We start from the raw sequence: 13919 nt of genomic DNA on the forward strand, positions 1-13919 counted from the left end.
CCCCATACAGGGGTGTGTTTATACACAGTCTTATCGGAGTGAGGGTCTATGCTAATTCTGGGTAATTAGTGTCAAGATTGAATTAACTTGTAGGACACCCAGTTGGTGTCCACAGAAAATCAGAGAACTGCTTGGTGTCAGAAGTGTTGCGAGTAGAAGCAGATTCTAGTACTGTGCCTGAAGATTCTTCTCCCTGCCGAAAGCCAAATCCGTACTGCCTCACAGTACCCAGGAATCAACCCTACCCTCACCTCCACACCTGCAGCAGGTCAAAGCCAAGTCTAACGGTTGTAGACGGACTCCCGGAGGTTAGCACTATGATACCTGACTCCCTCGGCTTGGGTTGGATAATTCAGAGGCTTGTGTTTTGTGCCCAGTTTCCCTGAAACGTTAAGCTTCATTCTCCCATCACCCACCCACCCACCCAAGAAATAAACTCCCCATCTCAAAGCCTTAACTTAATTACATGGCCAAAATCTCTTTTTTTCCAGGTAATGGAACATATTTGCAAATTCACAGAATTACGATGTGGATGACTTTGGGGGGACTAGTATTTTGCCTCCCACAGCCTACCCCCCTCGATAGAGTTTTATCAGTGTTTTAAATTTCCTAAATGGAATCCCACTTCCACACTACTTATACTTTCTAATCCATGTACCTCTCTTACATTCATGAAGCTGGATCTTCTGTTTCTCTGTTCCTGCTTTCTCAACCCGCTATACATTTCCAAATATCAGTACTTAAAACGAAGAAATACATGCTCACGATAAAAAGCCAAGCAGGCTGATGGGTATATATACAGAATAGAGAGTAAGTGTCCTTGTTCTACTCTTGACCTCCAATCCTCCAGATCCTCTCCAGAGGCAGATGTCGTTTTAGGACTTTTGTTTCTCTCTTAAGATTTTCTTAAATATAATTAAGCCTGTATACATATCAAACCACCACTATATTTTCTACTTCAAAAATTTTTAAAATATTCCTTTCCATATCAATATACATGGTTTTTAAAATTTTTTGCATTATCCTGTATCTGCCAGGCTTGAAGATAGGGAATTCCTGTGTCTCTAGGTCTGAGATAAGCTGCAATTTTACCCTCACCCCTTTTAAAAAACAGTGAGTCTCTTATTTCTAGGGTCTTTTTAGCACAACCTAGTGCTTTCATTACCACATCTGTGCTAACATGAGCAGGCAATACAGTTTGCCCAACAGGAGTCATGATCAAGATGTCAACATTGACAATGACAATGCTAATTCCTTGCCATTTTCCTCTCAGCGCCAACTCTTCACGCCCATTTGCTTTTTCCGATCGAGTTTTTATGAGTCAGGAGTTATTATTACATGTGAAACCTATTTCGTTTATCTCAGCTGTTCCATTGCTTTAAGGAGAACATTTTAGTAGAGAAAGGGCATGGACCACAGTGCCTTTGAGCGGGTCTTCAGAGGATTATGTCTCTAAAGGAAGCCCACTGTGACTGAGGGAAAAGGAGATAGTGGTTGTTGAAATGGGAGGGGACAATACAGGAACCTCAACACCCCCATCACTGTGTTTACAAAACAACCATTCCTGAGGCCACGTTTTGGTGGTTTCCTCCCAGGGGTAGCTTGTTCTTTCATGGAATTATAAACTGGCCTTTTTACAACGTCTATGTTAAAAGAACAAGAAACTGGATCACCCTGGTGGCTCAGTGGGTTAAGTGTCTGACTCTTGTTTCTGCTCAGGTCATGATCTTGGGGTCCTGGAATCAAGCCCTCACGGGCTCTGCACTTAGCACAGAGTCTGCGTGTTCCTCTCCCTCTGCTCCTCCCCCTGTTCTTTCTCAATCTCTCATTTAAAAAAAAAGAAGAAAGAAAAGAAAAGGAACAAGAAACCAAATTCCCTCTAGAAGAGGTGATCTCAGGGGACTCCTTATCAGCTGGAATATGGAAGACCCTCATATTTCATGATCTAATTTGATTTTCAAGTTGTTCCAAAGCCTTTCTGCAGCAACACTCCTTGTAATTAATTGTTGCAGACAGTGGAGTCAGCTCACACTTTTTTTTTTGTCTCTGGAGAATGGAAACCCTGGTAGAAACTTTGCATGATAGAGAAAGTTAACAGTATGGGGCAGAACCTCGAAGATTTGTTGTGTCAATTGAGCTCCTAGCTCCACAATCTCCTGAACATTTGATCTTAACATTAGCTACAGTGATTTCTTTAGTTGTCTTTTAATAGTTTTGTAGTTTTAAAAAGGATTATGGGGTCAATGATTATTTTTTTTCTTAGTAGTGGGCTTTCCATAGAGTTAGGGAGATTCTTTGAACTATAATAAAAGAAAAAGTGAGGATTCTGAGAAGTTAGAACTTTTAAATAATTCAGGTTTTTTCCAAAACAAAATAAAAATGCTATCACTTTAATGTATAAATGCATAGGAAGTTATTACCATCCGTTCTCAGAAGGATGGGAATTTGGTTGGTTCTAACTCACTTGGAGTATACATAGCAAGTTCCATCAAATAACCCCCTTTATTACTCTAACAGTCTATTCAGGGGAAGTTATTTTAGGTAGGTGGGTTTTTCTCTGTTGAGGGGAAAAACTCTGAAAACAATTTCATGGTCTAGATCAATGCCCTAACGGGTCCAATTTTGTGTCGTGATCAGAGACTGAGGGACAGCAAGCTTTTATGATGTGATTCATTGTACAATTACCAGCTATTTCAGGAAATTCCTTCCCGACTTTAGATAACAGTTACTTTGTGCCCGGAGCACTGGGAAGAGCCCCTTATAATTGTGTTCAAGCTCGGCTGGTTCAGGCACTGCCTTTAGTCACACACCACGGAGATTCATTAGACCTTCTTTCTCACCAAGCACTTGGCCACACGGAATGTTCATTTGGAAGTTTCAGTGAAAGGCCCATAGAGCTCCACTCTCCTGCACAAAGTTGTCCTGTATTTGGTCAACTGACTGTTGAATAATTGGCACAGCTCTCGATGCCAATGTGAAAGAACCAGGAAAGGCATAGAGTGGTGCAAGGGCCCGGGAGTTGGGAAGGCCACGCTGGTCTTGCGTGAATTCCACTGTGTGTGGAATGGGCGGTATGTAGATATTTATTGAGCGCAGGGATAGTCCCTCCAGTATAGGGTGGTGCTTCAGAACTTAGACTCTGGAGCTGTGCATTAGTGCATGACCTTGGGGCCATTAACTACCCTCTCTCTTTAGCTGTAAAATCATCCTAATAATATCTACCTCCCAGGGCTGTGATGAGTTGGGAAGTGAAATCATAAATGTAAAGGGCTCTGCCCAGGCGATGGGAATTATTTCTGTGCAGTCCATTAGCACGACCGATACTCCTGGGGCGCTGGCCATACCCCCGTCCCCACCACTGCAGCCCCTGCTGGCCCAACTTCCAGCTGTGGGTAGAAGCATTTCTGTGCCCCAGGGCTTTTCTCCAGTGGCCAAACCCGCTCTGTGGCCCAGGCTGGAGGACCTGAGGAGTGAACTCTGAGTGAAGGAGCCTTCAGGTAAGGTTTGACTGGCATATACATACCCCAGATCTCCCGCCTGTGACTGAAAGAAATCGGAATCCGGAACCTTCCACCGGCTCTGGAACTCCCCGGTGGAGCTGAGTCTCAGTAACCCCCGGGGGATGGCTTTTGTGAGGATGAACCTTTTGTTGGTTGTCTTCCCCTCCCTTCTCCCTACTGCATTCCCCCACTTTTCAGTCCCGAACAAGCTCCTTGCACCCAGATCCTTCCTCAGAGTCGCTTCTGGGGCAACATACATTAAGACATTCCCTTTGAACACGAGGAAAGAATTTTCATTGTTAATGTTGGACTCAGTCATGCCTGTTTATATGGGTCCAGGTCCCAAAATTCCTACAAGGAATCTTTTTTGCTGGCAGGATTTGAGGCCTTTTAACCAACTGAGTCATAACTGGTTTTTTTCTTAATCAGTACAATTGATCTAAAGGTCAGCTCTCCAGGAGCCGCTGCAGTGAAAAGACTAACCGTCTCTCCGGGATTTGCTTCTTCCTCCGCAGTAATTCCTGTTGCTGGAGTAGCCATTCATTCAGCCTTTCAACAGAGGTGTCTGTTGTCACGCAGATTCAATCTCAGAAGGTGACACAAGAACATGACAGCTCTCTCTTTGATTACATGGGGCATCCTTTTTTGAGGCAGATAAGAACAATAATACCTCTACACGTTAGTGATTCCACCTCTGGATGCTGTTTTGAACTGAATGCTTCCTAGATATTTTTGCAAAAGGAGGAAACACTTAATGAAAGTTTTGAAGCTGGCTGTTATTTATTCCAGGACCATTTATGGTTAGTGGGTGGTGAGCACGGAGGCCCAAGCTCTGGTCATAAAAAGATCAGGGAGTCCTGCTCCCATCACAGTTGAGGAAACGACCCTGTGAAACACTGACTGAAAACACAGGTCTGAGTTCTTTAAACTATTTTTACAAAGCTTGCCTAACACTTTTGAAATTCTGTAATATTTAATCAGCAATATTCTGATTAACTTTCCATAAAATTACATGGGTTGTTCAAAGTGACCTTTAAAAACTATTTTTGTTTTATTTTTATTTCATTATTTATTTATTTTGAAGATTTTTCTCTATTTTAGAGAGAGAGGAGTGGGAGGGGCATCGGGGAGGGAGAGAGAATCTCAAGCGGACCCCGCACTGAGTGCAGAGGCTGACTTGGGGCTGATCTCACCACCCTGACATGATGACCTGAGCTGAGATCAAGAATCAGACAGCTAACCAACTGAGCCACCCAGGTGCCCCTTATTTTTATTTTAAAACGTGTCCACGTTATATGTTACATGAAGGATGGGATGAAATGGCTTTTGATTTGCCATTTCTAGTTGATTCCTTCTGTTTAGAAGGGGTGCCTGGGTGGCTCAGTTGGTTTAGTGTCCAACTCTTGATTTCAGCTCAGGTCATGATCTCAGAGTTGAGAGATTGAGTCCATTTAGGGCTCTGTGCTCAGCGGGGAGTCTGCTTTGGATTCTCTCTCCTTTGCCCTCTGCCGCTCCACTCTCTCCGTCCGCCCCCACGTGCGTGCTCTCTTTCTCTCTCTCTCAAAAAAAAAAAAAGTGTTTAGGGAGAGGGACTCTGATATTCTTACATGAGTGTTGTACTAGTTTTTCATTTCACCTTGAAAAGTTATATCAGATGAATCAGCAATAAAGAAATATTCTGTCAAAGGTTATATGTGAACATAGCTTGTATAATAATGACTGAGGTAGTAGAAAGAGCCTGTGGAACTTATGTTTTGGGAAATATTTTTGGCTAATAATTCTTAACCCTTCCAAATATCCAAAATAGATATTTTTAGAGAAAAATGCGTACACCTGCTTGTACATGCATTTATTACTTCAGCAGGTATTTTCTGAATACCTACTATGTGCAGAGCACAGGTCTAAGAGCTGGGGGTATAATGTCGATCCAAAACCAGATATGATGGGCGCCTGGGTGGCTCAGTGGGTTAAAGCCGCTGCCTTCGGCTCGGGTCATGATCTCAGGGTCCTGGGATCGAGTCCCGCGTCGGGCTCTCTGCTCGGCAGGGAGCCTGCTTCCTCCTCTCTCTCTGCCTGCCTCTCTGCCTACTTGTGATCTCTGTCTGTCAAATAAATAAATAAAAATCTTTAAAAAAATTTTAAAAAATTAAAAAAAAAAACAGATATGAAACTCAGGGTCCAAGAAACAGATATCACTTAATGAAACAAATGAGTGTATAATTATATAGTGAAGAAGTATAGTTATAAAGTGAAATGTGTTCTGAGGAATAGCTATATAGTTCCATGAAATCACCTATTAGTGGGATCTGACCAAAGGTGAGGAAGAAATATTGTGCTGAGATGTGAAGGATGAGTGGGCTTAGCAAGGTCAAATGGGCTAGGTAACAGAGCGGGGGCTAAGAATGTTCCAGATAGAGGGAGTAGCGAGCGCAAAGATCCTGAGATAGGAGGGAGTCGGCATAATTTGGATCTGAAGGCTAGTCTGAGCCAGAGCAAACAATGGACAGTGGGTCAGATGAAACTAGAGAGAGAGGCTGAGGCCATCTTCTGAAGATTCTCTAGGTCATTTAAGGAGGTCTATCCTTATCCTGTGAGCCTTGGGAAGTCAATGAAGGGCTTCAAATAAGAGAGAAATGTGACAAGCTTGTCTTTTGAGAAAACAAAGATATTCAGATTGCCAACAGATATACTAAGGTGGGAGTGAGGGAAGGTCAGAGAGGATAATGGGAGGGATGGGTACTTAGTTGGCTACAGTGGAATTCCAGGGGGAGACATGTCAGTTCCTTGGAGGAGGGTAGTGTGATGGGGAGAGAAAGTGACTAGGATCCACCGGGAGGTAGAATGTGAGGCTGATAGCACTTCAACTTCACTGGGAATAGCGTAGCTGTGAAAAGCAAGGGAGAGGGAGGTGTCAGAGATAGCGCCTAGTTTTCTGACTTGTATTTCTGTATGGAGGGTGGTGCCATTCACTAGGATTTGGGGGAAGATCATAAATTCACTCTTCAACATAAAAATTTTGAAGTGCTTTGGGCCCACTAAACAGAGTTGTTAAGTTGCAGTAGTATATAGATCTGGAGACCAAACTGTTCATTTTTATTATTACGTAATTCATTCTTTCCAAGTTTAAAAAATTAAATAAAATATGCCGAGTTTGTGTTTGCAAGGGCATATGTGTTTCCCATCCATTTATATTATCCACTTTAACTCACAAAAATCAGTTGAAAGTACACAGAATGACGTTTTCTCCCCACCATATAAGATTAAAAAAAACTTTCTTCTTATGTTTTCTTACTCTGGAGATAATTACATGAAGGTAAGTCCTGGAATTGTGATGTGTAATTTTAACTGACAACTCTTTTGTAATTTCTACTGAACTTGAAATACAGAGAGTTGGTGTTGGTGTTGGCAGTGAAAGTAGTGGAAATGCCCACCGATGATCTGTTTCCATATGCCCCTCTGACCACTTCTTATTCTATGTCTCTACCTGGACAATTCTCTCACTCCCATGAACTTCCTGCTCTTCACCTAATAGTTACTTACAGTGTACCCTGGTCCAGTGGCAGGATGTACAGCAGTGAATAAAACACATAAAAACAAACAAAATCCACAACTTTATAATGCTCGAATATGGAAATAACTCCCAAGTCAAGTTCAGCTCTGACTTCTCTTCAGAGATTTAGATACATCTACACACAACAATTGCCAGAAACCTTTAAATTTAAGATACCTGATGAAAATCAAACTCCTTATCTTTTCTGTTCTGTATCTGCTCTCTTGAATTTTCTATTGGTCCAAAAACGTGTGCATCCATCCTTCCCCTCTGCCCTCAACTCGTTGCCCTATCCATTGACCTGGGAACCATCCTTAATTCCTTAATTTCTCCCTGTCCCTCACTCTTGAATCCTATCAGTAATCTAGTCCCCCTATTGCTTCTACAATAGTTCTCACATTTGTCCCCTCATGTGGCCCCCAGGTGCCCCTGCCTAATGAAGTTGGCACTCACCACCTCTTGCCTGGACTCTAAGAACCACCTTGCTGGTCTCTCTGATTCTGTATTGTGTCCTTTAAATTCCTTCTCCATGCAGCTGCCAGAATGACTGGTCTAAGAGCAGATCTGGCTGTGATCCTCTTTAATGACTCTAAGCTCCTTAAGGTGCCATTCAAAGCCCTTGTCTTCTGCCCACCTCTCTAGTTCACCTCCTCTGGCCCTGTCCTTTCTTTCAAATACAACAAGGAGGGGCCTGTGGTCACCATTGCCCAAACCCGGATGGTCGTTCCCTGGATTCTTCATGCATCTCCTGCTGCTCATCCTCTAAGACTAGGCTCACGTGCCATTTCTTCCATGATTGCTTATCTCGCCCTCTAACTCCCTCCCTAGGACCAGGCAGATGGTCTCCAAGGCATCATGCCAGCGCTCCTTTACGTGCTGTCTTGAAATTTCCTGCCTTGCATTGGGATTGCCTGTTTCCTCGTACTTTGAAAGTAAGAACTGTGTCGTAGGCAATGAGTGTAGCCTCAGCGCCTGGCAGAGTATCTGGCCCACAGAGGGCCAACAATCAATGTGTTGGACTTGTTGCTGAATGTGTGTTAGAAGTCTTTTCTACTGGGGAAATTTCCAGAATATGACGTGTGGCTTTTCTTTTCATGGAAGTACTAGGATAACATAGAAGGAGCCCTTTAATCTAAACTATTCTTGAAAGAAATGGGGAAATAGGACTCTCCACAGGAGAAAGCTCTTGTCTGCGGCTAAAAAAGAAAAAAGAAAAAAGGCGAGACCATGAAAATGCTGTGGTACCTAGAAGTCTCAATATACTGTTGTTTTTCTTTAAAAGAAAATTGACTTTTACAAATGTCTCAAATGTAATAACAGCAAAAGATATATGGAGCAAGGGAGTCACTGATTATTTTACATTCTGGAAGCTTCGGCTTACAGACAGGCTAACGCTGTGTTGAATTTGGCGTCCTCTCTTGACAAAGATATGTACACAATTGATTCTATCACCTAGTTCTTTCCTGTCTTCAACTTATTTTCCTACAACAAAGGATGGAAAATATTCACAACTCAGAACATATGTATATTTGGAATAGTTGGTCCTTTCTTTTTTTTTTTTTTTCTCCTCTGAAAAAATGTACTTTGATCTTCAGCGTACCACATGAAGGTCCTTTGAATGTACTACCTAATGGGGAAAATAAATAAGCCAAGAGCTGCTGTAACTTAAGATGTTTGCCTTGAGAACTATTGGTCTTTCTGTCAGTCTGTCAGCCTGCCTGTCTTTGTGTGTGAGACTCTCCATTTTGACTGCTGGTGTTCTGTGTAAGTACCTTCGAGGTTTTCTTTTAATATCTAAACACGAGCTTCTCCTGTTCTTGCCAACTGCTATAGAATTTTTTCGTCATGTAACGAAGGTGAAGTTTCTTTGTTTCTTACTCAGCTTTGCTTGCTAAAGCTCTTAAACAGCTAAAGAAGACCTCACCACAGTGCAAAGGATGATTTTTCATCTCTTAATTGATTTAGTAAAAAAAAAAAAAAAATCCCCAAATTGCACATTCATTTGGTGAAAATGGAAACATTCAAGGTGTAGTGGATGCTGTAGTGTGTGGCCCAGATTCCGACTTCAAGACAGAGCACTCACTCTCCAAGCTGCCAGGAACAGTGGCTGATAACAGCTCATAGTCAAGTCCCCCTTTGGGAGTTGACGTCAGCCTAAGAAGACTGCCTGAGCAAGCTTCCTGGCCTGCCCCACATACAGCAGAGTCCCCGAAATCTTCCCCAGGAAATCCAACCCAAGACATAGGAATTCAACAACGAAGCAGTTCAGGGAAAAGACTGCTGTATTAGCCAGAGTCTTCAGAGAAATATTATCAATGGGAGAAATACATATATATCCTAATATATAGATCATGAGATAAGTATCCCAATATATTTGATATATATCCTTAAAAATACCATATAATATATATCCTTACATATGTGAATAGTGTTTGTTCTTATATATCTCATATTGGTTTTGTTCTCTGGAGAACATACAGTTGACATTTGAAGAACACGGGCTTGAACTGGGCAGGTCCCCTAATATGTGGATTTAAAAAAAAAAAATACAGTCCTGATAAATACAGTATTGTATTTTCTCTTCCTTCTGATTTTCCTAATAATATTTTCTTTTCTCTAGCTTACTTTATTGTAAGAATATGCTATATATTACATATAATATGTAAAATATGTGTTAATCAACTGTTTATGTTGTCAGTAAGGCTTTTGGTCAGCAGGCTATCAATAGTTAAGTTTTGACTGAGCAGGCAGTGAGTAACCCTAACCACCTGTTGTTCAAGGTCAATTGTGTATATACATGTAATGTATACATAAGAAAATATGCATGTAATGTATTACATACATAAATAAAATAAATCAATCTCTATCGAGCTTGTTAGCTATTTATCATCTATATAAATTCCTTGCCTGGAGTAGAGGATGGCTCAGTGGGGACCAGGAAGACTGCTAGTGTGTACAGGATTTCTTTGAAGGGCATTTGACATGTCCTAAAATTAGATTGTGGTGATCTAATTCAGCATATCTTTGAATCAGTTTAAGTGTCGTGTCAAACACAAGTGCCTTTTTTTCAGCTTAGATTTTTGGAATGTTTGGATACAAACATGGCCTTGGAGATGATCTGTAGCTTTCGGACTGGAGACAGACCACCGATTGAGAAAGCAGCAACTCTGTTGATTGGCTGAGAAGAGAGCACTGGAGACTGAAGAGTCCATAGTTTTAAGATTGTCCATTCACAAAAGGACTACTTCTTCTTCATTATTTTTTAAAAATTTTTATTTATTTGAGAGAGAGAGACAGAGACAGAGATAGTGAGAGAGAGCCCAAGCTGGGGGAAGGGAGAGAAGTAGACTCCCCACTGAGCAGGGAGCCCAAAGAGGGGTTCCATCCCAGGACCCTGATCATGACCTTAGGCCACCCAGGCACCCCTACAAAGGCACTTCTAACTCTGAATTTTCTCCAGCTCCTTCACTTCTCTTTGTAGGTACATAGGGTGGAGGTAGAAGAAGTCTTGGTGGGACAGCCACATAGCATGGTGAATAACACACAGCTTGTTCTAGGTTAGGAATATGCTGCTTTTGCTTTATTCCATTTCTCAGTATCCTTTTAGGCCAAACATTTGAGCCATTGTTGGTCCTCTTAGCTATAACAATGTTTTGGACCGCTGTGTTCAGGGAGTAATATACAATAACAAATATTTATTGAGCACCTATTGTGTGCTAGGTACTGTTCTGGTGCTGTGGATTTGTGGTGAACAAATTTGACAATGAATTATAGTCAACATTTGCTTACCCTAAAACCATGTACTGAGCACCCACTGTTTTTCGTGGATGGTGCTAGGCTCCAACTAGTGATGAAAACTCAAGAACAAAATTGCAAGTATAGAAAATCATGTTTTAATGAATCGTGGAGTCAAATAAATCCAGGTAGGCAATTCCAGCTTCCACCTCTTTCAAGTTGTGTGACTATGGGGAAAATCATGTAAGCCAAGAAACCTCAGTGTTCTGAGCTATAGAAGGGACAGAGAGAGTGGGGGAATCACCTGTCTCATATCTTGTAAAATTTTATTGAGAAAACACATTTCACTAAACACCCAGCTCAATGCTGGTCCTCACTAAGAACGAATAATAGTTTCTGATTTTTAGCTCACTCCCATGGATTTGGATTATGGTATAAGTAGAAAGCCATTTTATCTATCTACTACCTATCTAATTACCAACCAACCTATCTATTATTTTAAGGGTCTAACACAATTCTTTTACTTATTTTTATTGAAGTATAATTAACATACAGTGTTATATTAGTTTCAGGTATACAACACAACGATTCAACAATTCCATACATGGCTCAGTGTTCATCCTCTGGGACGTTGGGGCCCCGTTGGGTCAGTGTCCGACTCTGACTCTTGATCTCAGCTCAGGTCTTGATCTCAGGGTCATGAGTTTTAAATGTTCTGAGATTCCACAGTGAAATACCCAGGTTTAAAGATCATGCTAAGCCCTCCTAAGAATGCAAGTATAACAGAGACAGAAAACAAACAAAGCTCGTAAGTTACTGGGCTGCGTCAGAAGAACGCTGAACCAGAAGCTGAGAGCGGGCTGTCTCTCGGTGCTGACCCCGTTAACTTCTTCTGCGACTTTGGGTGCAATTTGGGACATTTCCAGGACACAGATTTTCTCACCTATAAATAAGGAAGTTAAATTATGAGTTATTGAAATGGCTTTCTGCATTAAGAGGCACAAACTTACTTTATTTACAAGATAAATAAGTCATGGAGATGAATAGTACAGCATAGAGAATACAGTCACTAAGACTGTAGTGGTGGTGTTTGGTGACAAAGGGTGACTATGACTATGCTTTTTTTTTTTTTTTAAGGAAACACAACCACTGCATTTGTGCTGAAGGAGATGTAAAGCAAAATCGGAGCAGTGTGTCTTCACAAGCGGGTCTCGAAGCTAGCCTGGAGGCAGGAGCCAGGCTGAGATGAACATGTGAAGGGAGTGCTTGAAAAACAGTAAGAAGAACCTCAGCATTATCTCTGAGCCATGGCCCATCCCCAGGGAGAGGTGGATTTGCTTGTCCCATGAGAGTCTCAGACCCTGGAGGAGAACCTGGGTCTTGGGCCACTTCCCCCACTGCTCTTTTGGCTACTCGTATTCCTTCATCTGAGCTGCACACCAGGATCCCCCGGGGACCTATTTAAAAGAAAAAAAAAACAAAAAACAAAAAACCCAATGCCTTGGCACCAATCCAACCCCATTAAATCAGAACCTCTGAGGGAGGGGCCTGGCTTTTAATATTTTTTAAAGAAGTTCCCAGGTGGAGCGCCTGGGCGGCTCAGTCAGTTAAGCATCAGCCTTTGGCTCAGGCCATGATCCCAGGGTCCTGGGGTGGAGCCCCACATGGAAGCCCACATGGGTCTCCCTGCTCAGTGGGGAGTCTGTTTCTCCACCCGCCTCTACCCCTCCTACCTCCACCCCCATGCTGTCTCTCTTTCTCTCAAATAAATAAATAAAATCGTTAAAAAGAAAAAAACCCCAAAACAGAAGTTCCCAGGTGATTCTAAAGTGCAGCCAGGGTCCCAGACTGCTGTGCCACACCCAGCCACCGTGTCCCCAGTGCCAGCTTCCTCCTTAACTGTCTCCCATGACTTCATGAGCCTTCACCTAACTCTTTGCTTTCCAGCTCCTGGCTCCTTGCTGTTTCTGAATGGCTGCAACCCTGTTCTCCCCTGCTTCCTACATGCGCGGAGTTGAATTCTTACTGTGTGCAATTACTCTGTACTGGACATTTCACTTTGTCTTGGCAGTCCCCTCTGGCTGCATCCCTGCTTCTCCCTGGTGGTGGAGGCCATAACATCCACCATTGATTGTGGGTTCCAGCTGGCTCTAGAAGTGACCATTCCGGGAGTTCAATTGTGGCTCCCAAAAAGATCTGTCATATTCGGGAATGTGACCTTGTTTGTAAAGAGTCTTTGTAGATACAATTAAGTGAAGGTTCTCCAGAGGCAATCATCCTGGGTGTCTCAAGTCCAATAAGTCTCAAGTCCCTGGGTGGGCCTCACGTCCAACAAGTGATCCTAATAAGAGACATCTAGGGAGAAGGAGGAGGCGCTGTGAAGCCAGAGGCCAAAAATGGGACCACAGAGTGAGGAATGTCCAGATCTACTGGAAGCTGGAAGAGGCAAGGAAGGATTCTCCCCATGAGTCTTTGAGGGGGAGCATTGCCCTACTGATACCTTGATTTCAGACCTCTGGCTTCCCGAAGAGGGGAGAACACATCTTGCTCATTTCAACCCACTTGGTTTGTGGTATCAGTTACGGTACCCTGAAGACACTCCCAGAGATGCTTTCTCCATACCCTGTTTGTGTGTGTGAGACTGTGTCTGTGAGAGACAACCATCCAATTCAACACGCTTCCTTTGGACTCACCAAATTTTGCTTTTTATTATTATTAAGTCCAGAAAGCTTTGGGGTGTCCACAAGACAAAGCACCTCTTTTCTTCTCTCCCTTCCAGCCTTCTCTCTATCCAGACTGAACAGCACCCACCAAGGACCACCTCAGAGTGGCCACATCCTGGCATCTTCCAATCATTTCACAGGTTTTAATTGTTCCATATCATGATTCCTTTAAAACAAACAGAATTTATGCCTGGTTGTTGCACACAGTTGCAACAGTTTCGGAGTATAGTTTTGCCTTCTCCTGCTGGTTTCCTCCACCCACCTTCCCACACCCACCTACGGTGGCCACGAATAATCAAGGGCAGTACAGTGATGATCCTCTAGCCCTTTTTCCCAGGCAGATATTCTGCAAGCGGTAACTGACTGACAGGAAACAGAAGCTCTGGGGATGCCAGGCTGGCTCAGTTGGTA

At 42.7% G+C, this 13919-nt stretch overlaps 1 long non-coding RNA gene across 2 annotated transcripts in view; it reads left to right on the forward strand.

Moving 5' to 3' along the window:
* Positions 1–13919, forward strand: part of LOC309847288 — a 51693-nt gene that overhangs the window by 21334 nt on the left and 16440 nt on the right. For both annotated transcript variants that reach the window (XR_014302376.1, XR_014302377.1), the window contains exon 2: positions 11923–12061. This is a non-coding gene — a long non-coding RNA (uncharacterized lncRNA). The remainder of the gene's footprint in view (positions 1–11922; positions 12062–13919) is intronic.

The sequence above is a fragment of the Mustela nivalis genome (assembly GCF_964662115.1).
Source record: "Mustela nivalis genome assembly, chromosome: 13".
Classification (NCBI taxonomy): domain Eukaryota; kingdom Metazoa; phylum Chordata; class Mammalia; order Carnivora; family Mustelidae; genus Mustela; species Mustela nivalis.